The 26,991-nt window shown below is 38.5% G+C and overlaps 1 long non-coding RNA gene and 2 pseudogenes across 1 annotated transcript in view; 1 reads left to right on the plus strand and 2 right to left on the minus strand.

Annotated features, from left to right (window-relative positions):
* The window catches only part of LOC147830602 (uncharacterized), a 626,443-nt gene that overhangs the window by 356,121 nt on the left and 243,331 nt on the right, over positions 1-26,991 (minus strand). The window lies entirely within an intron of this gene.
* Positions 1,202-12,552, plus strand: LOC106009263 (zinc finger protein 354B-like; annotated as a pseudogene).
* Positions 21,921-25,985, minus strand: LOC147830606 (protein S100-A10 pseudogene; annotated as a pseudogene).

The raw sequence follows: 26,991 nt of genomic DNA on the forward strand, positions 1-26,991 counted from the left end.
TCATTGCTCAAAGCTTCCCTAGACAAGGATGAGAGCAGTAAGGCTACTTCCACTGACCTTGGAGAAATTCCAGGACTTTCATCTTGATGGTTTTAGCATGGGCTCATAGTGTGGAAAATCACTGGTGGGCACCTGCCAGTACTCCAGGTAGTGTTCCTGCACCAATTCTCTGGTGAGGAGCTTCTTGGGATCCCCATAAATGAAATCCTTCTTGTCATCATACACCCAATCTTTCTCAACATCTCCCAGATTTTCTCCTTAGGGGCACAATTGCCCTCCATGAAGATCATGCCCAGGACAAGTATCAACAGGCCAGTCTTTGGCATGCTTTGGTCATCACTTAGCTCCCTATTTAGGTGAGTCTAGTGTTTTGACAAGCACATAGGAGTGGCTAATTGTGTCCACTTCCCTCACTTCAATGTCTAAGACCACCTCCATGCATTCCAAATGTTCCTGAAGATCACAAGGAAGTAGTCTTTGTGCTCTTTGATGATACTTTTCAGGATTTGTGCCTTTGTGATTGGCTCTTTGGTCGCATACTTAACAGCCAAGAACTTCACCAGTTCTGTGACCTTCTTCTCTAGTGTGTTAATAAGCAAGAACTCAGGATATGGATGGGCCTGCAAGATGCTTTGATCCTCTTCTTGGCTGCTGGAACCTTCATTTGATTAGCTTGAGGGAGTAACTTTGATAGTAGTGGAGGAAGAGTAGGTTTTCTGAAGACCCCAGGAAATACTTGGTGTTCCAGGAGCAAACATGTCCTTTGGGATGATGAGCACCAGAGTAGAGGAGGAGACAGCTATGGCATCCTCCTCCTGAGTTGCAGGAACCCGCCCACCCACCAGGCCCTGTATTTCCCTTTCATCCTGAAGCCTGTAGTCCTGAAGTTTCTGGCTGCAAGGCATCATAACTTGTATTTGGGACAGTTAGCTGGAGTGTGGGTGGGAGAAGGGTAAAGGAGCCAACTAGAACTCCAATTTGCTGACCTGAATCCAACCCCTTCATAAATAGTTTCACTTTCTTCTTTAAAGCTTTGGTATGGACCAAGAAATAAAAAGATCAAATAAAAATTAATCTAATGAAGAAGAAATACCCTGAAAATTAGATAATATAAGTGTTACAGTTCAGATCTTATATGTGCCCTAAAAGCTTCATGTGTTTGGAAGGCGAATGGATCAGAGATGCACTATATTCATGAGAAATGAGTCCAGTAGCTGAATTTGCTGTTCGGAAATGGGTCACTGGGGGTGTGACCTGGAAGGGTGTATTCTTGTCCCTCCTTTTCCCTTTTCTCTCTGCCTCCTGGCTGCTAGGGGCTAAACTATTTTCTTCTGCCATGCCTTTCTACCATGCCATTCCTGCCTTGGAGCCAGCCAGCCATGGATGGAAACCATGAACCAAAATAAACCTCTCCTACTTTAAGATGCAGGTGTTGGACATTTTGTCCTAGTGACAGGAAAGTGACTAAGACAATAAGTATGATCAATTTTTTATTACAAAATTGTTAACTGGGTGATTTTTATTTTATATAGAAGTAGAATTCACAAGTAAATCATATCAATATAAATCCAAAGTCAAAATAATACAAAAGGAAAAGGATCTGAATCATTTTGCAAAGATTAAATGCTTTTAGAAATGACAAAATTATTATGTGAGTACTAGGGTGGCAATGATGCAGCTCTAATTTTTCAATGGTTATTGGGAAATTAGGCAGTTAGATGTTAATGGTCATACTAAATCCATAATGACGAAGCCAACGATCACATTAACACACACCATATGTTTATAATCAGTTTGCTATGGTTACTCTGCCATCTCTTAGGGGAAAGGAAAAGTCCAATTTAAAATGGGAGGAGAAATAAGAGTACATTAGAAGCTGAAGCCAGGAAGACAATCAAATCTATCATCTACTTTCCATCAGGAAACTTGAAGTCTCCCTACTATACTTATGATTTTCTTACTGAGCCATCACCAAATTTTCTTTGTTTATTTAGTTATCCACTCCTCCATCTGTCCTTCTGTGTATGATCACCTCTCTTGTCTTACTTCTCTCACTCCTCTCATTCTTCTCTCTCCCTTGTCCTCAGTTAACCTATTCTATATCTAGTTTTTCGTATTTATAATTTATCTTAACCAAATGAAAGCCCTGGACCATTACTTTCCCATTATCCTCCTCCACCCACCTGCTTAATGCTAGGATGCATGGACTCATCTCCAAAACCACCTCCACATCACACCCACCCTTCTTATCAACCCCACACTCATACATTTTAAATTCAAGAATAGTACATGTATGAAAAAAGTTGTGAGCTCCCAGAAATCAACACAATCTACATACGTGTTTACAGACAAAACTTACAACCATCCCTGTGCTAGTTACTTTTCTCTCGTTGCTGAGACAAAATACTCAACACCCAAAATCAAAGGGGGAAAGGTTTAGCTCACAGTTTGTACAGATTTGAGTTCATAATCGGCCGGCTCCAAGGCAGGGATGGCAAACAGGCATCACCGAAGAGAAACAACATGGTGTGCACAAGGTAGCAAAGGCAACAAGGGGGACTTAACAGCATCATTCTGCCCCTTTTATCTTATTCAGACTACTAGGATTAGGGAAGTGCTAAACCAATCACTCAAGTGCAGTGGTTTAGTAATCATATGCCCTTAATCCCAGCATCATACACTCTCGATTCAGCCATCTCCAAAACAGGCCCACCTCATTCTCATGAGGCTCTGGGAGGACATCTAAACACAAGCCATAACAATCCCTGATTTTTAACCTTGGTTTTGGAAAATATCCTTAGCATATTCCTGTGAGGCCTGGCATGTAAACAACTTAACAATAGTTATTCATTCGCATTCTTTCTGTGGATGATAATAGCCTCGACCTAACCCCTATCATGTGACACACACAGAGTTATACTGTAGCTAATCCTCAAAGCAATCCTGGCAACTGTATAGTGTTATTTTACAGATTAGAAAACAGAAATCAGGTAAAAGAAGCCACTATCGTCCCCCGAGTAACTTGGCTGGGATGGGATTCCAAGCAGGGGTGCATGTATTGACACCAGTTCTTTATTCACTATAGTGTCAGATAAGTAATAACATTTTGAAAGTCAACAGACTTGATTTTTAACTCTCCTCTGATTTTGTTTGTTATTTATTTGTGTTTGATATCTGTATCACGGGAATCATGTCTTCAGTACAGACACTATCATGCTTACTAGGGAAGGAAAAGTAGGTCCCATTCACCAGCCTCTAACTGGCACCTTTTTAGTATTTTTAATAAACCCATCTCACTTTGATCCAAAGAGGAATCAAAAGGGAACTGAGTAGTGGATGTCAGTGAAAATGAGGGAGCAAAAGCTCCAAGAATCCTCTCCTTTATAAAAGAAATGAGAAAACTGCTTTAAAAAATTGTCAGAATCAACATGTTCAAAATTCTAATTAACCAAAAGCTTGCAGCAATTGGGATGAAATTGAAAGAAAAATCGCTAAACCTAAGGAAGAGGAGACTTTTGTGGGGCTTTTGTAGTTTTCCCTATTCCCATTCTTCATGCCAACCTTAAAGACAATACTTTCACATCATATGAAAACCAGTAGTTAGGGAGCCAGTAGAGAAGGAAGACCTCTTTCAAAGCCCAATTTGAAAGAATTTTCATTATTTGACCAGTCTGGTAGTTCCCTAGAAGATTCTTCTTGCAAAGCTGCCTTTAAGTGAGTCAGTTTGCTCAGTGCAAACAGACTTTTCCAGGAAAGAGGATATAATTCATGGAAAACAGGGCCAGTTGTTTAGCATCATAGATGCTCAAGGTAGTATGTAACAGCTGAGGTCAAAAAAAATAAGTTAGTCACAAAGTTTAAAAGGAGTTATGTGGGGAATGAGAGATTCGTGGAGAGGACTGAAAAGCTCTAATTCAATCCTGGAGATCTGTACATGTACAGGCCTCTGCACATGCTTGGAAAGACCTGGGAATATCCTAAATTAGAGGCTCTGCACAACCAGAAGGGCAAGATAGGCAGCATTATAATAGGCAAGCTGAGTGTGGAGGCATGAGCTAGGATACTTTCTGATAAAAAAACTTAGAGTTAGTTACTAGCAGATCTTCCCTATAAGAAATATTCATACAGTCAGTCCTCCTTCAGGTTACCAAGAAAAAACACTAGACAGTGAAGCAAATCCATAAAATAAAGAACCCTGGTAAAGCCAGGGATAACACTGATGCTATTAATCTACACAAGAGTCTTGGCCACATGACTTTTGATGTCACATGGTTAAGATAAAGACTCATTCTTTTAAAAAGAAATTCAAATACACATTCTCAATTTCTATAAAAATAATTTACTGCCTTTACACTTGGCATATACACATTCCAGATTCTTTTTCAAAAATACTGAAAATAGGCCTCAGAGGGCCGCGGAGCTTAGGCCTCCCGGAGTGTGGCTCCCACGCAGAGGTCACTGGGCAGGCGGGGCCCGACCCCAGGCTGCTGCTGGCGGGAAGGCCAGCTCCTCCCCCTGTGGACCGCATCCCGTCGAGGCTCGGCCAGGACCAAGTCGGGAGATCTACTTTCTGGAGACCACAGCCATCCAGGGGGAAGAGCCCAGAAAGAGGACACGGCTAATAAGCAGAAGGAAGCAAGGGCTCAGGTGGCAGTGACCTTCGAGGATGTGGCTGTGCTCTTTACTCAGGAGGAGTGGAGGAAGCTGGACGCTCTGCAAAGAAGCTTGTACTAGAACGTGATGCTGGAGAACTACAGGAACCTGACTTCCCTGGAAAGGAGAGGATCCCTGGAAGGTTGAGAAAGAAAACGGAGGTCCCTCTCTCGGATGGAAGAGAAGTTATAAAACCACAAGGTAACGCCCTACCGAGGTCCTGAGTTGCACGGAAGACGCCAAATCACCTCGCTGCAGACAGGAAGGTCTACCCACACCCTACCGAGGTCTCCAGTCCAACGGAACACACGCCGAATCAGCCCACTGCAGACAGGCAGGTCCTGAGTCACACAAAACACACTGAATCAGCCCGCTGCAGACAGGCAGGTCTGTGCATGCCTTACCAAGGTCCTGAGTCCGTGTCTTCCACACCCCGCAGCAGACAGGCAGCCACCAGATTCCACACTACAAAAACGCAGAGGACACCAGACCACTAGACCAAGATACTGAGTCCCACTGTTCCCGGCCCAGAGGTAGGGGCTTCTGAGCCATCATCCTACTGCTCCTGGTCCAGAGGAAGGGGCTTCCCAGTCACCATCCTTCCCGCTGCTCCCAGCCCAGAGGAAAGAGCTTTAGGGCCACCTTCTGTCCCACTTCTCCTGGCCCAGAGGAAGGGGCTTCTGGGCCACAATCCCTCTCATTGCTCCTGGCCCAGAGGGAGGGACTTCTGAGCCACCATCCCACTGCTCCTGGTCCAGAGGAAGGGGTTTCCCGGCTACCATACTTCCGGCTGCTCCCAGCCCACTGGAAAGGGCTTTTGGGTCACCATCCCTACTGCTGCTCCCGGCCCCTGACCCACCTCACCCAGCTCAGAGGACGTAATCTGTGCAGATGCTAACAGCCCCCTGCCCCAGTCGAAATGAGAAAACATGTAAATAAGTCTCAAAACCAGACTTCCAGATCACCTACAGCAACCCCAAAGGGAAATGAGATGGAACACTCTGATACTCAACCACCTGGACCCACTGAACTGGCAACAAAAGGGGATCTGGAAAAAAGGAAATCAGAAATAATTTCTCAGATAACAGGAGAAATTGTGCCCTTAGTGCAAGACACGATTAATAAATCTAGAGAGGAGCTGAGGAACAAGATGGAATCCCAACATGAGAAACAAATGGAATCCATAAAACAGATGCAAATAGATTTCCAGGACATGAAAACTCCACTGAAAGTCTACACAGCAGAATGAGCCAATGTGAGGACAGAATTTCAGATGTAGAAGATAAGATTGCAATTAGTGACCAGGAAAAGAAAAATTGCTTCAAAATTATAAGGGAACATGAGAAATCAATCCAGCAGCTACTAGATGATGCAAAGAAAAATAACGTAAGACTGATTGGGCTCGATGAAGAAGCAAGAGAGAGTGCAGATGATATAAAAAATCTCTTCACAGAAATAATGGCAGAAAATTTCCCAAGCAGGGGAAAAGAATTTGACATACAGATAATTGAGGCATATAGGACTCCAAATAGCCTTGATCAAAACAAATCTACACATAGGCATATAATTGTTAAGATTCCAGAAACACAACAGAAGAACAAAGTTCTCCAAGCAGTCAGAGAAAAGAAACAAATCACATACAAAGGAAAACCCATCAGAATCACAGCAGACTTCGCAACACAAACCATCAAGGCAAGAAGACCTTGGAGTGACATATTCCAAGCCCTAAAAGAAAACAGCCTCCAACCCAGATTGATGTACCCTGCAAAACTATCTTTCAAAATGGATGAAGAAATAAGATACTTTCATGACAAAGAGCACCTTAGGAACTTCGTGAATACCAAACCAGTACTCCAAAGAATTTTACACAATATCCTAGGAACAGACATTGAGGATCACAATTCCAGGAAGCAAAGCAGCATGAACCCATCTGGCATGACAAGAATTTAAATGTAAAGGGGGGGAACCCAACAAAAAGAAAAAGTCATGGCAATGACAAGTCAATATGTTTCAGTCATAACCATCAACGTTAATGGTCTCAATTCACCAATCAAAAGACATAGACCGGCACAATGGGTCAAGAAGCAAAATCCAACAATAAGCTGCATACAAGAAACAAACTTAATTCAAAAGGAAACTCATAGACTGAAAGTTAAAGGTGGAAAACAATACTGCATGTGACAGGAACCCGAAAAAAAGCAGGAGTAGCTATCCTCTTGGCAGATCAAGTAGATTACAAACCAACACCGATTAAGAGAGAAAAAGGACACTACATCCTTGTAAAGGGAACAATCCAACAGGAAGAGATGACAATCATAAAAATCTATGCACCAAACACTAGTGCAACCAACTATATAAAACAAATACTAACGGACATGAAAAGTCATATATGCACTAATACAATTGTAGTGGGGGAACTCAACACCCCACTGTCACAAATAGATAAATCAAGTAGACTAAAAATAAGTAATGAAATACTAGAACTCAATCAAACTCTTGAACAAATGAACTTAACAGATGTTTACAGAGTCTTCCACCCCACAAAATCAGAATACACATTCTTCTCAGCTGCACATGGGTCATTCTCCAAAATAGACCACATACTCTCATGTAGAACATGTTTAAGTACGTGCAAAGGAATGGAAGTTATCCCCTGTATATTATCAGACCATAGTGTGATGAAATTGGAGACCCATAGCAAAAGAAACTCAAAAAATTTCATAAACACTTGGAAATTGAACAACACACTTTTGAATAACCAATGGGTCACAGAGGAAATTAAAGAAGAAATCAGACAGTTCCTTCAATTAAATGACAACAACAATACAACATATCGGAATCTATGGGACACAATGAAAGCAGTTTTATGAGGGAAATTCATAGCAGTGAATACACATATTAGGAAAACAGAACAAGCCCAATTAAACAACTTGATGCTGAACCTCAAGCTTCTAGAAAAAGAAGAGCAGGACAACCCCAAAGCTCACACAAGGGAGGAAATTATAAAGATCAGAGGAGAAATCAATGCAATGGAGACTAAGAGAATGATACAAAAAAAATCAATGAAGCCAAGAGTTGGTTCTTCGAAAGAACCAACAAAATTGACAAACTTTTAGCCAACCTTTTAGAAAAAGGAAAGAAAAGGCCCAAATCCATGCAATTAGGAATGAAAAGGGTGAAATTACAACACACCCAGCAGAAATCCAGAGGATCATCAATAACTACTTCCAGAACCTATACGCCAATAAGATGGAAAACACAGAAGAAATGGACAGATTCCTGGATACACATGAATTACCAAAGTTGAATGAAGAAGACCTAAAAATTCTGAACAACCCAATATCAACCAATGATATTGAAAATGTAATTAAAACCTTATCAACTAAGAAAAGCCCAGGCCCTGATGGCTTCACTGCTGAATTCTACAAGACATTTATAGAGGAACTGCTGAAACTACTGTTTAAACTCTTCAATGAAATTGAAGGAGAAGCAATACTCCCAAATTCATTCACAGAAGCAATCATCACCTTGATCCCCAAAGCAGAGAAAGACCCAACTGGAAAAGAGAACTATAGGCAAATCTCACTAATGAACATAGATGCAAAAATCCTTAATAAGATAATGGCAAACAGAATGCAGAAGATGATCAAGAAGATCATACACCATGATCAAGTGGGATTCATCCCAGGGATGCAGGGATGGTTCAATATACACAAATCAATCAATGTAATATACTATATCAATAGAGCCAAGAACAAAAACCGTATGATTATCCCCATAGATGTAGAAAAAGCATTTGACAAAATCCAACATGCATTTATGATAAAAAACCCACAAAAAATTGGAATAGATGGTCTTTACCTCAAACTGATAGAAGCCATCTATGAAAAACCAACAACCAATATCATATGAAATGGTCAAAAACTGAAATCCTTCACACCAAAATCAGGAACAAGGCAAGGATGTCCACTATCACCACTCTTGTTCAATATAGTTCTGGAAACATTAGTCACGACAATTAGACAAGAGAAAGAAATAAAAGGAATAAAGATAGGTAATGAAGAAGTCAAATTGTCATTATTTGCAGATGACATGATACTCTATATAGAAGACCCCAAGAACTCCATCAAACATCTTCTAGACTTAAAAACCAAATTCAGGCAAGTAGCTGGTGACAAGGTCAACACACAAAAATCAATAGCTTTCCTCTACACAAATGACAGACTCACTGAGAGAGAAATAGGACAAATAATTCCTTTCACAATAGCATCCAAATAACTGAAATACCTAGGAATCATCCTAACGAAAGATATCCAAGACCTCTTCTCTGAAAACTATGGCACTCTGAAAAGAGAGATTGAAGATGGTATCAGAAAATGGACAGACATCCCCTGCTCCTGGGTAGGAAGGATTAATATAGTGAAAATGGCCATACTTCCAAAACTTCTATGTAGATTTAATGCAATTCCAATTGAGATCCCAGCAGCATACTTCATAGACCTCGAGAAAACAATCCAGAAATTCATTTGGAGCAAGAAGAGACCCAAAATAGCAAAAGCAATTCCAGGTAACAGAGACATGGCAGGGGGTTTCACAATCCCCAACCTGCAACTATACTACAAAGCTACTGTGATAAAAACAGCATGTTACTGGCAAAGAAACAGACCTGAGGACCAGTGGAACACATTAGAAGATGCAGAAACAATGCCAGACACACTCAGCCATCTCATCTTTGATAAAGGAGCCAAACACTCTCACTGGAGGAAAGATAGCCTCTTTAATAAATGGTGCTGGAAAAATTGGGCTTCAACTTGCCAAAGATTAAAACTAGACCTGTATCTCTCACCATGCACTAAACTAAAATCCAAATGGATTAAAGATCTAAATATTAAAATAGAAACTCTGAACCAGTTGGAACAGAGGTTAGGTAGAACCCTTGAAGACATCAGTGTAGGAAAAGATTTTATGAACAAAACCTCAGTTGCCCATGAACTAGCACAAACAATCAACAAGTGGGATCTCTTCTTATTAAAAGGCTTCTGCACAGCAAGAGAAACCACCAGCAGTGTGAAGAGACAATCCACAATGTGGGAAAAAATCTTCACCTGCTCTTCCTCAGACAAAGGTCTACTATCTAGAATCTATAAAGAACTTAAAGAGATCAGACCTCCCATATTTAAAGACACAATCTGAAAATGGGCATCTGAAATGAACAGACATTTCTCAGACAAAGAAGTAGAAATAGCAAATAAATACATGAAAAAATGTTCAACATCACTGGTCAATCGAGAGATGCAAATGAAAACAATGCTGAGATTCCACTTCACTCCAGAAAGAATGGCTGCTATCGTGAAATCAACCAATAACCAATGCTGGTGGGGCTGTGGGGAAAGAGGAACCCTGCTCCACTGCTGGTGGGAGTGTAGACTGGTGCAAGCACTGTGGAAATCAGTATGGAGATACCTCAAAGAACTAGGACTTGAAGTCCCATTTGACCCCCCTATTCCACTCCTGAGGATCTTCCCCAAAGAATTAGAAGAATCATACCACAGTGATATATGTGCACCCATGTTCATAGCAGTGCAGTTTGTAATAGCTAAAACTTGGAAACAGCCCAAATGCCCATCACCTGGAGACTGGATAAAGAAAATGTGAGTTTTTTATAAAATGGAGTACTACTCAGCCATAAAAAATGAGAAATTAGAGATATTTATAGCTAAGTGGATGCACATTGAGGCCATACTCTTAAGTGAAATAAATATGACACACGTGTAAATACCAAATAGTTTCTCTGGTGTGAGAAACTGAAAGTGTAAATAAGGACTAAATGTATAATAGGTAGTGTGAAATAGGAAGAAAAGGGGCAAAGGGGAAGGAAGTGGGAGGGCTAGGGGAAAGGATAGAAGGGAATGGGATTAATATGAGAAAATGGAAAAATAGGAACAAAATCTTTGTAAATAGGGAAGACTGGAGGGGCTGAAGGGAGGGCTGGGCAAGGGTGAAAACTAAGAACCAAGAGAGACTATGTAAAGGTGCAAATTTCCAATGATGAATGTCATTATATTGTATACCTAAAATGTACCAATGATTAGAATGAATAATCCATAATGTAAAATAGGAAGAAAAGGTCCAAAGGGGTAGGGGTAGTGGGAGGGGCAGGGGAAAGGAAAGAAGGGAAAGGAAAATATGATGAGAATGGAAAAAAATGGAAATAAAGTCTTTGTAAATAGGGAAGGGTGGAGGGCGTGAAGGGAGGGCTAGGAATGGGTAAAAAATAAGAACCAAGATGCATTATATAAAGGTACAATTCCCAATGAGAAATGTAATTGTGTTGTATACCTACAATGTACCAATAAAAGAATTTAATACAAAAAAAAAAAAAACCACAAGGTCAACTCAAACACAAGACTCTTCGTTTCAGGACCTGATAATGAAAAACCTCAAAAGGAATGGACCCTGGGACTTGAAAGCAGAAAAACTTGGTATATATGAAGACAAATTCAAGAAGCCAGATAAAAAGGAAAGTTTTCAGATAGTTTCAATCACCCACAAAAAAATCATGACTGAAGAAAGAAGCCATAAAAATTCTGAATCCAGCCAAAACTTCAGCTCAAAGTCAGTTGTTCCCAGAGAGAAAACACCACCAAAATGTGAAAAGCAAGGAAACATTTTCAAACAGAATTCAAATTTACCTACTCAGCTGAAAGTCACAGCAGAGAAACACTATCAATGTAATATGTGTGACAAAACCTTCATTAGCACTTCATCCCTTCAAAAGCATGAGAAAAATCATAGTGGAGAGAAAGTATTTAAATGTAAGGAATGTTCAAAAGCCTTTAGCCAAAGTTCAGCTCTTATTCAACATCAAATAATTCATACTGGAGAGAAGCCCTACATATGTAAAGAGTGTGGGAAAGCCTTCACTCTCAGTACATCCCTTTATAAACATTTAAGAACCCACACTGTAGAGAAATCCTATAGGTGTAAGGAATGTGGTAAAGCCTTCAGCCAAAGATCTGGCCTTTTCATACATCAGAAAATCCATGCTGCAGAAAACCCTTATAAATATAATCCAGGTAGGAAGGCATCTAGTTGCAACACAGCCCTTCCTGGTCAAATAATTTATTCCAGAAAAAGTCTTATTTATGTAATGAGTGTGGTAACACCTTTAAATCCAGCTCATCTCTTCATTATCATCAGAGAATTCATACTGGAGAGAAGCCTTTCAAATGTAGTGAATGTGGGAGAGCCTTCAGTCAGAGTGCATCACTCATTCAACATGAACAAATTCACACTGGAGAAAAGCCCTACAGGTGTAATGAATGTGGAAAAGGCTTCACTTCTATCTCACGACTCAATAGACATCGAATAATTCATACTGGAGAGAAATTTTATAATTGTAATGAATGTGGCAAAGCCTTAAGTTCCCATTTGACCCTTATTATTCATGAGAGAATTCATACTGGAGAGAAACCATGTAAATGTAAAGTATGTGGGAAAGCCTTCAGACAAAGTTCAGCTCTCATTCAACATCAAAGAATGCATACTGGAGAATGATCCTATAAGTGTAATGAGTGTGGGAAAACATTCAGGTGTAACTCATCCCTTAGTAATCATCAAAGAATTCATACTGGAGAGAAACCTTATCGGTGTGAGGAATGTGGGATGTCATTTGGCCAAAGTTCAGCTCTTATTCAACACTGAAGGATTCATACAGGAGAGAAACCCTTTAAATGTAATACATGTGGGAAAACTTTTAGACAAAGCTCCTCATGTATTGCACATCAGAGAAGTCATACAGGAGAGAAGCCCTATGAGTGCAACACATGTGGGAAACTTTTCAACCACAGGTCATCTCATACTAATTATTATAAAATTCATATGGAAGAGGAACCCTAGAAAGTAGATTGGCATGTGCAAAAGTCTAAAAGCAAAGCTCATCATCAAATACACACTTGAAAGTGTTATAGTGTCATGGCAGGCCAAAAAAAAATTCCTGTAATCATTTAGTTTCCATCAAATATTAAATCTCATGGATAAAATCTTAACTATGTATCAGATAGGAAATTGTTCATACCTGTTGGACATTTTTTTTAAGTAACGAGATGAATTCATAACTGGAGACATTGACTTTCGGCATTTGTAAAATAAAGATGTTTGTTTTTCCTCAATAAAAGTGTACACTTAGACATATGTGATCATCAAAAATATCTGAGTGGATAGGGAGCTGTGCTCTGGATTTCACATAAAACCACGAAACTACACTGGAAAATATTTTATAGTGTTTTAATAATGTAGGAAATGATAAATCACATAAATTATACATTTTTAAAAGACCAAAATAAAATATAAAAATGAACTGAAAACTACCTCTCATTCTCTAAAGTTTATCCTTTTTCTGACCTAATGTCAAACATTGTGCATGGATTTCATTAAAATGGAAGAAAATTTTTTAAAAAATACTGAAAATATAACCATAGAAACATAATTCTAGTGAAAATTTATTGCATAAAAGGATTAGCAAAATCATACACACATACATATGTATCTATATTTAAATGGATGAGTGTATGTGCATATGTGCTTTAAAATATAAGATAAAATAAATTGAGATGATTTTAAATAGTTGGCTTTCTTTCTAATTTCCATCTGATGTCAATCAATGAATTTCCATTTTATAAAAATATGCTAAAGTAATGAAACATCTGGCAATTTAGAATATTTCCTTAGGCAATAATGTTGAAGGACATAGTCTGCAGAACTATTTTATCATTTGACAATTTTGAGATAAGATGACTTACGTTCTATATTATTTGATGATTGAAGTTTTACATTAAAAACTTTATTTGTATTTTACACTTCTATTTTTTTTTATTTTTGATTCCAGGGATTGAACTCGGGACCTTGCGCTTGCACGGCAAGTGCCAGAACCACTGAGCTAAATCTCTGGCCCATCTTACACTTCTTTTAACCAACATGTACTTTCAAACTATTAGTTCCAGCCTAGATTAAAGATACATCACTAATTTAAAATAAAATATAACCCTAAACTTATGTCCTGATAAAGAACCCCTGAAAAACAGGGAGCTATGAGGTAATATCAGAAGTCAGGGAAGAGTGGAATCATAATTATGATGGAGAAAATTTTTAAAGGTTGATTGTAGCCAAAGAAACATTCATCAAATATCTTTTAATACAAAACTTCATTCAAACATAGGACAGAGATCATGTCTTTATTTCCAAAAATTTTGCCACCTGTGGATATTGCTCAGATCAATCTTTCATCTAAACCTATCTTCTGTTACTTTCTTTCCTCCTTGGAAAGGTGCCCTACCCATGTCATTCATTCAGGGCACATCCTAGTGGTTGGATATTCTACCTGCTAAACCAGGTGAACCCTCCACAGGTTATTTCATCTTCCTTCCAGACAACCTGTTGGTCAGAGTGCTAATATTACTATTCTGAAAATTTTATGTATAAAGGGTGAGTTAAGGCAAATAAATGATTTTACAGGGTAATTGAAAAATAAGATTATTTCTGAGGGAGGAAAGAGATGGAGATAACAAGATATATAAAGCTAAATAAAATTTCTGTACTCTTAAATTTAAATTGGAATGATTCATGTGATCTTCTTATATATTTTCCTAGAAAAATATATTTCCCAATTCTCTTACTGAAAAGAAATAGAAAAAACTTATCAATCACTGACATCATATCAATCAACTCAGCACCCCTTCTGCTCATATTAAAAGGAACAAGGGCTTCACAGAAAAATGGCATAATTTCAGGTAGGAAACTGGAAATTGACATAAAACTAAAATGTTATTCAATAGAAAAAGGATGGAATATATCAAAGAATACTAGGATAATATTAAAAGGATACATAACACAATAAGAATTGGTTCTACTGGCCAACATGGAGACAATTTAAGAATTAGTAAAAATAACTATAATTAAATACTCCACTGGGGCTCTCAGAATGCCATACCACTGCCACAGACTGCCAAGGAGGAGAGCTTCTCCAGATGCTGTACCACCACCGCAGAGCACTGAGGATGTGAGCCACACAGTTGCCAGCACCACAACCAACAACAACAACAACCCACCCCTGGCAGGCTGTGCTAAGGCATTACCTGGATCCACACCACAGAGTTGCTACAGGGGTCATAAAGGACATTGTTCTAATCTTGAGAAGATAGAGTAGGAGTCAGTGACAGAAAGAGGACCTAACTCAGGCCCCTTGATGAAAATTAAAGCCCATTGGAAAAGTGAAGAAAATCTCTGCAATAAAGGCACACCAGACCACCTTAGTTGGAGAAGCAGTGGTGTGGACCAGAGCAGCATAACTACAAGCAGATCCCAGCTGGGGCTCTGCCCTGACAACAGAGGCAGGGGCACACTAGTCCAAGCAAAGGGCTTACCTGGAAAAGAGCTGCACAGGCACACAGGCAACACCCAGAAGTTCTCCTCAATACCATCAGTAAGTGCACGAGACCCTAGCCAGAAGCTTGCTCACACAACAGGAACTGGGTTGCACAGCCCTCAGTCAAAGGTGCTCCCAGACAATAGCTACATAGGGGCCCTAGCCAGTGGCACACCTAGATACCATCCCAAGTGTGCACAGGCCCCACCAGAAGCCCACTCAGACAACACATCAGCTCAGGGATCCAGAAGCCCACCTTTCTGAGCTCAGGAATTAGTGTACTGGTGAGGAGCACAGAAAAGGCAGCTCTGTGGTTTGCTGAGAATTGAAGACCACTGGGTAACCAAAAAGTTGCCTCAACAAAGGCACAGCAGGCTGCAACTGTTGAAATGAGAAGACACATAAACAAGCCTCAAAACAAGACTTCCACATCACCCAAGACAACCTCAAAGGGCAACAAGATGGAACAATCTGATATTCAACCAAATGGATTCCCTGAACTGGCAACAAAAGAGGATCTGGAAAAAGAGAAATCAGAAAAAATTTCTCTCATAACAGCAGAGATTGTGTCCATAGTGCAAGACATGATTAATGAATCTAGAGAAGACACAGATAAAAAAAAATAGAGGAGCTGAGGAACATGAGGAAATCCTAATATAGGAAACAAGTGGAATCCATAAAACAGATGCAAGCAGATTTCCAGGAGATTAAAAACTCCATTGAAAGTTTACACAACAAAATTAGCCAATGTGAGGACAGAATTTCAGATATAGAAGATAAGATTGTAATTAGTGACCAGGAAAAGAAAACTTTCTTTTAAAAAGTAGGGCAACATGAGAAATAACTCCAGCAGCTGCTAGACAATGCAAAGAAGAAAAAAATAAGACTGATCAGAGTCAATGAAAGAAAGAGAAAAGAGTGCAGACAATATAAAAAAATGTTCACAGAAGTGATGGCAGAAAACTATTCAAGCAGGGGAAAAGAACTTGACATACAGATAAGGGAGGCATATAGGACTCCAACTAGCCATGATCAAAAAAATCTACACATAGGTATATAGCAGTTATGATTGCAGAAGCCCAACAGAAGAACAAAATTCTACAAGCAGTTAGAGAAAAGAAAGAAATCACATGCAAAGGAAAGCCCATCAGGATCACAGCAGACTTTTCAACGCAAACCCTCAAGGCAAGAAAAGCTTGGAGTGACATATTTCAAGCACTAAAGGAAAACAGCCTCCAACCCAGACTGATGTACCCTGCAAAACTATCTTTCAAAATTGATGGAGAAATAACATACTTTCGTGACAAACAGCACCTTAGGAACTTTGTGAATACCAAACCAGCACTCCGAAAAATTTTACACAATATCCTAGGAAAAGACAATAATGTTTTCAACCCCAGGAATCCAAGAAGAATGAATCCATCAGGCACAACAAGAAATTAAACAAAATGGGGGAGAATCCAACAGAAAGAAAAAGTCATAAAAATGATAAGTCAGTCCAAATCAGTTATACCCATCAATCTTAATGGTCTCAATTCACCAGTCAAAAACAAAAGACTGGCAGAATGGGACAAGAAGCAACATCCAACAATATGCTGCATATTGTTAATTCAAAATGAAACTCACAGACTGAAAGTTAATTCAAAAAGAAACTTAATTAATTAATTAACACAATTCAAAAGAAACTCATAGACTGAAAGTGGAAGGGTGGAAAACAATACTACATGTGACAGGAACCTGAAATAAAGCAGGAATAGCAATCCTTTTTACAGATCAAGTGGATTTCAAAACAACACTGATTAAGAGAGACAAAGAAGAACACTACATCCTTGTAAAGGGAACAATCCAAGAGGAAGAGATGACAACTATAAATATGTATGCACCAAAGACTAGTGTTCCCAAATGTATAAAACAAATACTAACGGACATGGAAAATCAAATAAGCACTAATACAAGAGTAGTAGGGGACCTCAATACCCCACTGTCACAAATAGATAGAAACTAGACAAAAATAAGTAATGAAATACTAGAACTCAATGAAACTCTTGAACAAATGAAATTAACAGATGTTTACAGAGTCTTCCACCCCACAAAATCAGAATACACATTCTTTTCAGCTGCACATGGGTAATTCTCCAAAACAGACCACATACTCACTCATAGAACATGTTTGAGTAAGTGTAAAGGAAAAGAAATTATCCCCTGTAAGTTGTTAGACCATGGGGCAATGAAATTGGAGATCAACAGCAAAAGAAACCACAAGAATTTCATAAACACATGAAAATTGAACAACATAATTCTGAATAACTAATGGGTCACAGAGGAAATTAAAGAAGAAATCAAACAGTTCCTACAATTAAATGACAATCCCCATACAACATATCGGAATCTATGGGACACAAGGAAAGCAGACTTATGAGGGAAATTCACAGCAGAGAAAACTCATATTAGGAAAACAGAGCGAGCTCAATTAAACAACCACATTCTAAATCTCTCAGGCTTCTAGAAAAAGAAGAGCAGGACAAATCCAAGCTTGCACAAGGGAGGAAATTATAAAGATCAGAGAGAACTCAAGGCAATGAGAAGTAAGAGAATGATACAAAAATTCAATGAACCCAAGAGTTGGTTCTTCAAAAGAATAAAGAAAATTGGTAAACCCTTAGCCAACCTTATCAGAAAAGGAAAGAAAAGGCCCAAATCCATGCAATTAGGATTGAAAAAGATGAAATTACAACAGACCCACCAGAAGATCATCAATACCTACTTTGAGAACTTATACACCAATAAGATGGAAAACACAGAAGAAATGGATAGATTCCTAGATAAGAATGAATTACCAAAGTTTAATGAAGATGACCTAAAAATTCTAAACAACCCAGTATCAATCAATGAAATTCAAAATGTAATTAAAAACTTATCATCTAAGAAAAGCCAGGGTCCTGATGGCTTCACTTCTGAATTCTACAAGACATTTAGAGAGGAACTACTGCCACTACTGTTTAAGCACATCAATGAAATTGAAAGGGAAGCAACACTCCCGAATTCAGTCCAAGAAGCAAGCATCACCTTGATCCCCAAAGCAGAGAAAGACACAACCAAAAAAGAGAACTATAGGCCAATCTCACTAATGAACACAGACGCAAAAATCCTTAATAACATACTGGCAAGTAGAATGTAGAAGATCATCAGGAAGATCATATACCCTCACCAAGTAGGATTCATCCTAGGGATGCCTGGAAGGTTCAACATATACAAGTCAATAAATGTAATACAGGGGCTGGGGATTTAGCTCAGTGGTTCTGCCACCTTTCTCCCAAGTGGAAAGACCTGAGTACGATCCCTGATACCAAAAAAGTGAAAAAATAAAAGAAAACAAATGTAATACACTATATCAATACAGCCAAGGACAAAAACAATATGATCATCTCCATAGATGCAGAAAAAGCATTTGACAAAATCCAAAATGCATTTATGATAAAAACCCTACAAAAAATTGGAATAGATGGTCTCTACCTCAATCTGATAGAAGCCATCTATGAAAAACCAACAGCCAATATCATATGAAATGGTCAAAAACTGAAATCCCTCACACTAAAATCAGGAACAAGACAAGGATGTCCACTATCACCACTCTTGTTCAATATAGTTCTGGAAACATTAGCCACAGCAATTAGACAAGAGAAAGAAGTAAAAGGAATAAAGATGGGAAATGAAGAAGTCAAATTGTCATTATTTGCAGATGACATGACACTCTATATAGAAGACCCCAAGAGCTCCATCAAAAGTCTTCTAGACTTAATAACCAAATTCAGTCAAGTAGCTGGATACAAGGTCAACACACAAAAATCAATAGCTTTCCTCTACACAAATGACAGACTCACTGAGAGAGAAATAGGGCAAATAATTCCTTTCACAATAGCATCCAAAAAACTGAAATACCCAGGAATCAACCTAATGAAAGAAATCAAAGGCCTCTTCTCTGAAAACGATGGCACTCTGAAAAGAGAGGTTGAAGATGGTATCAGAAAATGGACAGACATCCCCTGCTCCTGGGTAGGAAGGATTAATATAGTGAAAATGGCCATACTTCCAAAACTGCTATATAGATTTAATGCAATTCCAATTGAGATCCCAGCAGCATACTTCATAGATCTCGGGAAAACAATCCAAAAATTCATTTGGAAGAGACCCAGAATAGCAAAAGCAATTCTAGGAAACAGCAACATGGCAGGGGGTATCACAATCACCAACCTGCAACTATACTACAAAGCTACTGTGATAAAAGCAGCATGGTACTGGAAAAGAAACAGACCTGAGGACCAGTGGAACAGATTAGAAGATGCAGAAACAATGCCAGACACACTCAGCCATCTCATCTTTGATAAAGGAGCCAAACACCCTCAGTGGAGGAAAAATAGCCTCTTTAATAAGTGGAGCTAGAAAAGTTGGGCTTCAACTTGCCAAACATTAAAACTAGACCTATATGTCTTACCATGCACTAAACTAAAATCAAAGTGGATTAAAGATCTAACTATTAAAATCGAAACTCTGAACCAGTTGGAACAGAGGTTAGGTAGAACCCTTGAAGACATCGGTGTAGGAAAAGATTTTATGAACAAAACCTCAGTTGCCCGTGAACTAGCACAAACAATCAACAAGTGGGATCTCTTCTTATTAAAAGGCTTCTGCACAGCAAGAGAAAACACCAGCAGTGTGAAGAGACAACCCACAATGTGGGAAAGAATTCTTCACCTGCTCTTCCTCAGACAAAGGTCTACTATCTCAAATCTATAAAGAACTTAAAAAGATCAGACCTCCCACATTTAAAGACACAATCCGAAAATGGGCATCTGAAATGAACAGACATTTCTCAGACAAAGAAGTAGAAATAGCAAATAAATACATGAAAAAATGTTCAACATCACTGGTCATTCGAGAGATGCAAACGAAAACAATGCTGAGGTTCCACTTCACTCCAGAAAGAATGGCTGCTATCATGACATCAACCAATAACAAATGCTGATGGAGCTATGGGGAAAGAGGAACCCTGCTCCACTGCTGGTGGGAGTGTAGACTAGTGCAAACACTGTGGAAATCAGTATGGAGATACCTCAAAGAACTAGGACTGGAAGTCCCATTTGACCCCGCTCTTCCACTGCTGAGGGTCTTCCCCAAAGAATTAAAAGAATCATACCACAGTGATATATGTGTGCCCATGTTCATAGCAACAGAGTTTGTGATAGCTAAAACTTGGAAACAGCCCAAATGCCCATCAACTGGAGACTGGATAAAGAAAATGTGTTTTTTTTTTATAAAATGGAGCACTACTCAGCCATAAAAAATGAGAAATTAGAGACATTTATAGCTAAATGGATGCACATTGAGGCAATACGCTTAAGTGAAATAAATAGGACACACATGTATAAATACCAAATAGTTTCTCTGGTGTGAGAAACTGAAAGTGTAAATAAGGACTAAATGTTTAATAGGTAATGTGAAATAGGAAGAAAAGGGGCAAAGGGGAAGGAAGTGGGAAGGCTAGGGGAAAGGATAGAAGGGAATGGGATTAATATGAGAAAATGGAAAAATAGGAACAAAATCTTTGTAAATAGGGAGGAATGGAGGGGTTGAAGGGAGGGCTGGGCAAGGGTGTAAAAATAAGAACCAAGAGAGACTATGTAAAGGTGCAAATTTCCAATGATGAATGTCATTATAGTGTATACCTAAAACGTACCAATGATTTGAATGAATAATCAATAATGCAAAATAGGAAGAAAATGTCCAAAGGGGTAGGGGTAGTGGGAGGGTCAGGGGAAAGCAAAGAAGGGAAAGGAAAAATTGATGAGAAATGGAAAAAATGGAAATAAAGTCTTTGTAAATAGGGAAGGGTGATGGGGGTAAAGGGAGGGCTAGGAATGGGGAAAAAATAAGAACCAAGATGCATTATGTAAAGGTACAAGTCCCAATGAGAAATGTAATTGTGTTGTATACCTACAATGTACCAATAAAAGGATTTAATAAAAAAAATTTTTAATGAGAAATTAGCAACATTTATAGCTAAATGGATCCACATTGAGGTCATACTCTTAAGTGAATTAAATAGGACACACATGTATAAATACCAAATAGTTCCTCTAGTGTGAGAAACTGAAAGTGTAAATAAGGACTAAATGTATAATAGGTAATGTGAAATAGGAAGAAAAGGGGCAAAGGGGAAGGAAGTGGGAGGGGGAGGGGAAAGGAAAGAAGGGTATGGAATTAATATGAGAAAATGCAAAAATAGGAACAAAATCTTTGTAAATAGGGAGGGATGGAGGGGTTGAAGGGAGGGCTGGGCAAGGGTGAAAAATAAGAACCAAGAGAGATTATGTAAAGGTGTAAATTTCCAATGATGAATGTCATTATACTGTATACCTAAAATATTCCAATGATTAGAATGAATAATTGATAATGCAAAATAGGAAGAAAAGGTCCAAAAGGGTAGGGGTAGTGGGAGGGGCGGGGGAAAGGAAAGAAGGGAAAGGAAAAATGATGAGAAATGGAAAAACGGAAATAAAGTCTTTGTAAATAGGGAAAGGTTGAGGGCATGAAGGGAGGGCTAGGAATGGGGAAAAAATAAGAACCAGGATGCAACATGTAATGGTTCAAGTTTCCAATGAGAAATGTAAACGTGTTGTATAACTAAAATGTACCAATAAAAGAATTTAAGGGGGAAAAAAAAAACCTCTAGGTAATATTTGATTCTGGTTCTTTTGATTGCACTATCTCTGTACAATAGTTTGTTTTTCTTTTTTCACATGTCCTCTATCTTTTCATTAGTTTTCAAACATCAAAGATGGAACAAGATAGTCTAAAGTACATAGCATTAATGCCCAGAAATGCCTGTTCTGTCCAGTTGTCCATAGGACGATATGAGTCAGTCTTGTCAAAAGTAGAAGTTATGTTTGGGTTGAATTGTTGCCTTCAGTGAACCACATGCCTTATATCACGTTGAACAAAAAGCATCAAAACCAGAATTTCACCTTAGAACATGAAAATTTAAATAAAATTTTTAAAGCGGCTTAATATTTTTGGTGTCTAGTGTGCTCAGGAAACAAAAAAATGACATTACAGAGCGACATAAAAGAATCGTATCTTGAGTATTGTGAATGCCATGATGAAAATATAGACTTTATCTTGCATGTAAAAGTTAAAGAGTGGTTTAAGACATATGAGTTTTATAATATATTTGGATTTTAGAGCATTACTCTGGCCTGTAGTATGTATTTGAGGAGGCTAATTACATAGGCAGATTGATAAGTAAGGAAGCAGTAGCAATTAGCACTGTATCTGAAATAGATAAACAAGAAGCAAGATCCAATGGAAAGAGAAGATTTTTTTTTCCTGAAAACTAGTAGTTTCAATAGAAATGAAAAGAAATGGATACTTTTTTTCCAGTACTAGGGACTGAACCCACAGTCTTGCACTAAACTACATGCTCAGATGTTTTTATTTTTTATTTTCAGAAAGGGTCTTTCTGAGTTTTCCAGGCTAGCCACAAACTTGAAATTCTCTTGTCTCATCCACTCAAATAGCTGAGATTACAGGCCTGAGCCAACACATCTGAGTTGGATATACTTTTAAAATATGTAGGAATTATAAAATAAGCCTAATGTTAATGTATGATTGGATTTGATGGCTAAGGGATAAAAGAAAAATAGAGGTCAAACATGATGTTCAGTTTTCTGTCTTGAAAATAAATGATTTTTACATAACTGGGATAGAAGAATCTTGTGGGAGGAAAAAAATAAGAATTTCAGAGTGTTTGGACATCTTGGAATATCCACATGGAAATGACAAATCAGTTTGGCCTGAAACTCAAGAAAGAGGTCTGTGCTTGAGACAGTGAGTTGAGAATCATAAACAAGCAGATACTAATTAGACCCCTGAAAATAACAGAAAAGGAAGAATGGGGAGATAGAAATCAATGGGATCAAAACAAGACCAAAATCCAGCAAAGAAAAGAGTAAATCTTATAATTTCATGTCTAGTACCTGGAGCAAGTTGTTGTAATGTGAGCTCCGAACAGCTTGAGCAGCACTCCCTATAGCATTGCCAGTTGCAATCCTCATGGCTTCTCTCTTCGGATAGCTCCACTCACTGCCTGCAGTTTTCCTCAGATGTACCACATACCTGGCATCTCCAACATCCTGGGATCTCAGCTGCACTTTTGATTTTTGTTTGTTTGTTTATTTGTTTGTTTGTTTTTTAAAAGACTTTATTTATTGAGGGCAAGAATATGCAAACAATATAAAAATCAAAAGCTTATCTAGCATTTAACTAACTTTCCTTTCTCTGCTTGTCCAATGCAAGTTGGATGTTATTTGTACATTTTCTAAGGGTCCTGATCTGCTCATGAAATCTTTATACAAGGGAAAACTGAGGGGCAGATTCCATAAGTGGTCCTTTGGGAGAACTCTCACCTGGGCAGGAGTAAATGTTCAATTCTTCCTACTTCTTTCCCTTCTGCTTCATGTGCACTACAAAATAATCATTGCACACAACGGTGAGGCCTGCGATTAGTGAAGAGAAGCTCTGGAAGCCCACTTTGCCGTCTTGGCACTGGTCCAGGTCCTTCATGATTTTTGTCCACAGCCAGAGGATCTTTTTGATTTTCCAAAAACCCAGGGAACCCCTTTTCAATGAGTACTCGCAGGTGCTCCTTCGTTAAGTAACCTTTGTCCCTGGCAAATTTGTGAAATGTAAACATCATGGTTTCCATGGCGTGTTCCGTTTGGGATGGCATTTTGGTGAAGTCTGTCAAAACCGGGGCTCTTGGGCTGCGGGCAGCGGGCGGGCGGCGGCCTCAGCTGCACTTTTGGATTCACCATCACAGCTTCACACACTGCCCTCTCAGGAAACACTTTCTTCTGAAATTTCGATGAAACCTTCTTGACCCCACAACTCTTGCATTCTGCATGGCCATAAAACCAGCATATGTGGATAATTACACAGTCTGCTTCCAGGTAAAGCAGTGCCAGGCCCCCTTGGACAATAGCTCCAGTGGCCTCTGAGTGTCTGGATGGCTAAGCACTGTGAAGCAAATCAGGAGAGCCAATTCTCTAGGCAGCCATTTTCAAACAAGGAAAATTCTTTCACTTTTGCACCTGTGAGCCTACAAAGGGCAGGCTCTTGCTGAGCCTTGAGAGGCCTTTAAGGAATCTCTTCTACTGTCCTGATGCAAATTACTTGACTTCTTTTAAATATTAATCTTTCCAGCAACTATGCTTTCCTGTACCCCAACTTTGCAGGCCTTCCATTTCTGAGGAAACTGAAAACTTTTAGAATGGGCTTTTTCCTCCTGTTTCTCAAAGCAGATCTTCTTAAAAGCAACAAGCAGCCCCCGTGGCATAGCCTGAACACTGGGCTTCCTTGAAATTTCCTCTGCCAGGTTAATTAGCCCACTATACTTTACCTCAGTCTCCTGAAAATCCCAGGACATGGACCAAATATATATTAACTTTTTGGCCAGAACATAATACATGTGGATTTGAATCCAACAGTCAGTAGAGTCCTTGTTCCCCATTGAAACCTCATGAGCCTAGCCTTTCCCATCTACATTTCTATCAGCATTCTGACCTTCTGAGTTATGACCAGAATATCCCATGAAGCTCAGCTTATAGCATTTTATAGCTTTTCTAGACAGTATCTCCAAACCTTTGCAAATTCCACTTACAGACCAGTTCCAAGGGCTTCTAAACCACATGGTCAGGTTAGTCCCAGCAATGATCCCATTCCTTCTACCAAAATCTGTCTTAGTCACTTTCCTCATCACTGAGACAAAATATCTGACATTTAAAGGAAGAGAGATTTATTCTGGCTCAGCTTTTAGAAGTCTCAGGTCATGGTCAGCAGGCTGCAAGGCAGAAATGGCATTAAAAGGTATGGTAGTGGAAAGCTACTCACATAATTGCAGCCAAGAGGCAAAGAGTGAAGGCGGGTGCCAGGGACGGAGATATGTCCTTCCAAACCACACACTTCTAGTCAAGTCCCACCTTCTAACAGCACATTTAGCTATAGAGTCTCCATGATGCAACCACATGAGGCTTTGGGGAACATTTTAGATCTAAACTCTAACAATCACAGTGAAGCAGAGCTGGCATTTTTCCAGGCAAATATGATGGAAAGATGACAGACTCAAAAATGATATTTCTTAGAACTGAAGTTGAATTAAGATGAACAAGATGGAGATGACTATGCAAGGAAGAAAAAAATAGAGGCCTGGTAGAAATAATAACATTCCCATATGTGCATAATCACTCTTGACATACATTAGGTATATCATCCATGAAGATATAGATAATATGCTTTATGAATTCTAAATCCTCAAGCAGTTTCTCAGAGTTTCCAACTCCATCATTCAATAGATATATGTTCTTCATCAAATCATTAAATCAGGACAATAATTCTCAGGATTATGCATACATAAAAGCAGCTTATACACTATCATTAAGATAGCTCAGATAGAAAACAAATCTACAATGTTTTTATAAAGATACTAACTTAATTCCCTTTCCTAAGGCAGGATCGAGATGAGAGATAAGAATAACTTAAAGTTACAAACCTGTCCACAGAATTTAAAACCAAGCTACATGGATTTTAGTGATATAAAGCAGGAATAAAGCCTACATCTTTGTCATATATTCATTATAAAGTGCTTCTTGAACTATCAAACATTTCAGTTTAGTATTTATTTTTCATTTAATCACCTAAAAATATATGTGTTGGTTTATATACTTTTCTTGCCTGATACATCTCTTAAATAATAAATAACATTTTGAATCATCTTCATTCTCCTGCATAGAGAAGTGGAGTTTTGTGATAAGCGCAATGTAACAATTCAGATAATTCTATCTGTCATAATTCAAGGTTTAAGTTACACATTCAGGGATTTTCAATAGAACAAAGCTTCTCTGTTTATAAATACATAAGAATAAATATTCTGAACATAATACAAAATCCAAACACATAATTTAACTTAGAATACAACAAATATATTAAAATCATACACTTTATGGCATGTTCTTTTCACTTGGGGTATTTTAATTTTTTGCCTTGGAGGGAAAGAAAAACAAAACTGTGAATTAAGATCCAATGGACATATGTACTGCAATATTAAAATTTTAAATCTTAAAAGTTATACATGGGCTTTTCTCCTTGTTTTAAACAAAAGTTGGATTCCAGCTTGAGAATCAGACAATTTGAGTATACTATTCTTTTTAATAAACTCAGAGCTCCGTTAACATAATTTTACTATAAGATATAACATTTTAATTCAACTCTAGAAAGCAGAAGTAAGCTTCACTTTAGTTAGAAACTGCTAAAGCCACCAGACATCTTCTATCTCTTGTCTATCAACACAAACAAGAGTACTGATTTTAAAAAGCTTTCTTTGGGTGAGTGTATAAAGCTCTCCACCGGTGAAAAAAGAGCAAACCAGTGGAAAGGTTTGTGCCTGTTTAAGCCAAAGGACCTTGTTCCCACATTAGAAACCTTGGTAACTATTATAAATGGAAAAATGCAAAAGGGAAGTGGGAAAAGTGTGTTTTAATATTGCAACATGACAAGTTTTAAGTGATAATACTCAATGTTGGGCATTTTGATCAGTAGTGGTGTTACCTAGTCTCTATGCTTTGAATCTGGAGACTTTCTGTGTAAATTTAAAAGTCATGGCTCACCAACTCTTTCCCAGGAGCCTCAACATTGAGACACTTTTTTGTACTCAACAGATGAGACATACATACACAGTTAAGTTTTCCATGATGAAGTTGAAGATTCCTTAATGCATTTTCACGGATAATCTAGTAACATAGTAAAATTTGTTCCTAACATTATAAAATACATTTCAACCAGCTCAATGATGGCAACAGGCTAAA

Source organism: Heterocephalus glaber, unplaced genomic scaffold, assembly GCF_053883595.1.
Source record: "Heterocephalus glaber isolate CG9 unplaced genomic scaffold, H.glaber_assembly_v1.0 deba00000071, whole genome shotgun sequence".
Lineage (NCBI taxonomy): Eukaryota > Metazoa > Chordata > Mammalia > Rodentia > Bathyergidae > Heterocephalus > Heterocephalus glaber.